Source organism: Portunus trituberculatus, chromosome 3 (assembly GCF_017591435.1).
Source record: "Portunus trituberculatus isolate SZX2019 chromosome 3, ASM1759143v1, whole genome shotgun sequence".
Classification (NCBI taxonomy): Eukaryota; Metazoa; Arthropoda; class Malacostraca; order Decapoda; family Portunidae; genus Portunus; species Portunus trituberculatus.
The window spans coordinates 926,325-930,949 of NC_059257.1; the positions used below are offsets into that span (position 1 = coordinate 926,325).

At 46.0% G+C, this 4,625-nt stretch overlaps 1 long non-coding RNA gene across 1 annotated transcript; it reads left to right on the top strand.

Annotated features, from left to right (window-relative positions):
- The first annotated feature begins 2,569 nt into the window (after positions 1-2,569).
- LOC123508235 lies at positions 2,570-4,351 on the top strand. The gene is made up of 3 exons (XR_006675887.1): positions 2,570-2,754; positions 2,887-3,038; positions 4,025-4,351. It is a non-coding gene; the product is annotated as an uncharacterized LOC123508235 (long non-coding RNA).
- Positions 4,352-4,625: the final 274 nt, after the last annotated feature.

Consider the following 4,625-nt stretch of genomic DNA (forward strand, 5'->3'; position numbering starts at 1 on the left):
TTAAACGGTCATATTCTAAGAGAAACTGAACTATCTCTAATAAATTATAATAATGCCAAAATAATATATTCAATCATAATGCATAATTGTAACCACATAATATTAATTAAAAGCAATTATTCTATATTTTTATTTATAAAATACCCAAAATATTATTATTTGAATATTTTGAGTAACAATAAGCCATCTCGACATTTTGAGAACCGTTACTATATATTATATTATAAATCTTCAAACAAACACAGTGCAATAATAATAAATAGCAGCGTATATTCTGCACTAATATATTTTTAAAGAAACAATACAAATGATGACGTTGATTTAGCAGTTTGAGGGCTAAAATGTCATCTCGATATTTTGAGAACCTCTGCCTTCTATATTCAAAACTTAATACATAAATATAAGCCTGTAATGATAAATGAAAGCCTATTTTCTTCATCAATCTATTTTTCAATGAGAAACTATACAAAATTTTATGAGTATTTTGTATTTTGAGGGAGTGAAAACAATGTGGATAATTTGAGGAGTGTGTTTTATTGAAGTGTTGATCCAAACCTTTAGGCGAGGCAATAATAACACAAGAAATGTCATAAAGCTGAACACACTCTTCACTAGCCGAACTTTTAACGTTTTCCTCTCATAGCAAGTCACATTTCTTGGTTTGCCTAACTTTTCAATAATAATCCTTGTGTCTCTTCCTTCGTTGTCGTCCCTCCTTCCCTCCTTCCCTCCCTCTCTCTGTCAACTGACGCATCTCTCCATCCTTTTCTCTCTAGGTGTGGTTCCCCTTCCCTTTCTTTTCGTCCCCATCTCTCTTCCGTGTCTCCTTTCCTTCTCTCCTCTCCCTCCTTCTCCCCCTCTGTGTCATCCGTCTCTCCTTCCCTTCTTCTCTCCTCACCCATCGTTTCTCCTTCCGTGTTGCCTTCAGTCAGTCAGTCAGTCAGTCAGCCCCGCACGGCGCACACTCTCCACTCCAGGACACAAACTCACGCAAAAAACAATCACGCAAAAAAGCAACGCAAAAAAGTAACGGAAAACAAATCGATAACAGGAAAAAGTTACAGGAAAACGGTAACAAAAATGGTGAATGCTATAGTCTGGTCTACTTTCTTTTCTCCTCAATACAATAATGATGTCTTAATTTCATCCACGCCCTGGAAGGTGCTGGTGCCACGGTGCATTTCACCTGGATACCCTCTCATGTGGGTATCCCGCGTAATGAAAACGACGGAAGACCGCCGCCTTGCTCAATGTGCCCTTCAGGACGACACCCTGGGACTGAGCACACTCTGGGCTGTGTTAAGAGTAGCATTAAGGACTTTGTACATAGTAGCATTAGTGATCAGTTGGAGCTTTGTTGCCATAGAAGCAGTGGCAGTAGTCTTCACCATGCACGTGTCTCCCAGAGCTGTGCATACACCTATGGCAGACACACTGCATCACACAACAGGGTGGCAATGAGGCTCACATGAGGCTGTAAATACTTTTGGGAAAGTCAGTGAGTGCTTCTCCTGGTGTGTGAAGTGTGGTGTGAGCTGCACCAAGAGGACACACTCTGCGTCATTATGTCACGGAATGTCCTCTCATTGCTAACTTTAGACCACAAGGTCAACATGACTAGTGTGCCCTCATTGACCATCTCCTATACTAGACTCAGCACTCTCAGGAATATACTCAAGGAATATCCTACTTACCTACGTACGTTTGCTCCCCCCAGACCAGGGCTGGGTGGCGTAGTTGGTTAATTAAGGCGGCTCGTGTTCCACTCCTTGCCAAACCTACGTGTAGAGTTGTGTAGAGTTGCTGGTGGGAGATGTAACAACGCTCTCCCGTTAATTAACCCAAGCGGTGCCGTGTGACCTAAGCTGTTGCGACGCCTAATGGAATAATTTCCATTTTTCCCCAGACTGTAGGATGTTCATGCAGTAAGGTATGCAATACTTGTATTTATTTATTTACTTATATTCTTGAAATGTATTGTGTGTGTGTGTGTGTAAGAGAGAGAGAGAGAGAGAGAGAGAGGCGGGTTCACACGTATCATTATGAGACTGAAATGTGAATGTAAACAAACAACTTTCCTCCGGTGACGGTGACGATTGCGATCAAATTAAATGTTCACTGCGCACCTCCAACAACACCCCGCATTGAGGGAAACACTTCTTGGAGAGTGGCAGCGATCTTATCAAACGTCGCTTTGCGTAAGTTTTACGTGTTTTATTTTGAAGTTTTAGGGTTCCAGATGTGCTCTTTTCCCCTCGTCAACTCCAACATCTTCCCTACATCTGGCCACCACATTTTCAAACCTTTCTCTGTGACGTCACAACGTAAACAAAGTCGCAAATCGACTTAACAAGACCAGCAGGTTGGTCTTGTTTTGCGACTGGTTTTCCCAGTCACTAGGTACAGATATTCAATCGGAAACTCTACCGACTGGCAATTTAATCGCATATTGATGCATGTGAGGCCACCTGCACTCAAGCGACAGTGTAGTTTTTTTTCTCTCTCAAATCAATCTACTGACAACAAAAACAATAAATTCCCTGAACACAGACATATTGATTGGAATGATTCACGCTGAGAGAACCTTTGGAAATTGAACATGAGACAATTTCCAAATGACCTCAACACACGTGAATCTCATGACGGACTGCATACACAAACCTGACCAGGAGTAAACCTTCCAACAGTTGTAACATGAGTGGACAGCCGTGCAAGTACACCTGACTATATTTTTTCATCACCGTACATATTATGGTAATATTTCTTACATATTCATATATAGAAATGATCTTTGAAAATAGATTCTTAACAAACGGGCAAATTTTAAGGCAAACAGGATAATGGTAAGGGTGAATTTAGGGTAAAGTTGGCAACTCGACCTCGCAGCAGTGTGTCAGTAGTCAGTACACGTGGAGCTGACTGAGGTGTGAAGGTGATGCGCGCTGTGCTGCTGCTGCTGTGTTGCGCTGGTGGTGGAGGACGAGGACGAGGACTGGAGGAGGAGGCTTTCTATGGCATTGTAGTCTAGTTAAAAAGAGGTAAGTGTACACACAATGACTTGCAGGGTGAATAAATAGTAAGGGCGGCAGGTAGCAGAGTATTTGCTAGCTAAGTGAACCATGAGGGGCCGGCTGTACAGAGGCAGACATGCAGGTGGCAGGCAGACAGGCAGACATGCAGGTGGCAGGCAGACATGCAGGTGGCAGGCAGACAGGCAGGCAGGCATGCAGGTAGCAGGCAGACAGGCAGGCATGCAGGTGGCAGGCAAGTGGGCAGGCATGCAGGTGGCAGGAAGACAGGCAGGCATGCAGGTGGCAGGCAGACAGGTAGGCATGCAGATGGCAGGCAGGCAGGCATGCAGGTGGCAGACAAGTGGGCAGACATGCAGGTGGCAGGCAAGTGGGCAGACATGCAGGTAGCAGGCAAGTGGGCAGACATGCAGGTGGCAGGCAAGTGGGCAGACATGTCCACTTTGGAGAGCCAGCGCTCAAGTGGGCTTTTTTTCTAACTTTCTTTTTTTTGCCCTTGGCTGGCCGCCCTCTTCCCTACGTAAAAAAAAAAAAAAAAAGGTGGCAGGCAGATGGGCAGGGAGGCTACACTAGGGCGGATCCAGCTGCGGTGTGTGTGTGTCAGTGTACTAAATGGACACCCCTGCAAAACACTCAATATTGCCCTAAATATGTGGTGCTGGACTGACTGACTGAGGGAGTGGGCTGGACGGTTCGGAAGTAGGCGGCGGTGAGACTCACAGCTGCTCATCGCGGCTGAGGGCGGAGGGGTTGGGGGGCGCAGGTCGTGACGCCAGGGATGCTGGTGTTGTATGGCGTGTGGTGTGGTGTGTGGTGGTAGCTAAGGTTATTTTTTTAAGTCTGAGACTGGTGAAGTAGGCGGCGGCGCTGCATGGCTCAGATCACATGCAAGTGTCGGCTGTCGGCCGTGCTTAGCTAATATTTGGCACACTTAGCATTGTTTTCCCGCCACTGGTGTCACTAAATGGAGCTACATGAGTGTGTTTGGCTATCAGGTGTTCAGATACAAGTGTCATTGGCGGGCGTTGGTGTGGTGAAGGCCTAACTAAGTCAGGCAGAGCAGTGAGTGATTGTGGCGGCGTCACGGGCTCACGGCTGTCTCCAGTCTCCACCTCCACGCAAGCGTCACTTGACCCATGTTGTGAGTGTTTCGCTGTTTATTGTGAGGGTTATCAGTGTTTTCAATGTGTAATGCGGTGTTGTGCGCGGTTTTGAGTGTTTGGGGGGTTTTGAGTGTTTTCATTAATATTAATTGGTGTGTTTTGGGCAGCAGCAGGTGGTGGCGGCGGCGGCGGCGGTGTGTGTTCGGTGGCCGCAACGGCTGTTTAGCTTGTATCCAGTCTCCAAGTTTCCACCTCTACCAACGTCACTTGACCGTCCTGTGTGTGTGTGTGTGTGTGTGTGTGTGTGTGTGTGTGTGGGACAAATTTATGCACCTTCCTCTTCCTTCCTCACCAACACCACAGGTACAGTACACTCGCGCATCCCTAAAATCTACCTCCTCCTCCTGGTGTCGTGGGGTGTTTTTGGCGTATTTTGTGTGTGTTTGTGTCATTCAGTGTGCATTAAGCGTGGTCGCAGTCTTACACTAAGCTC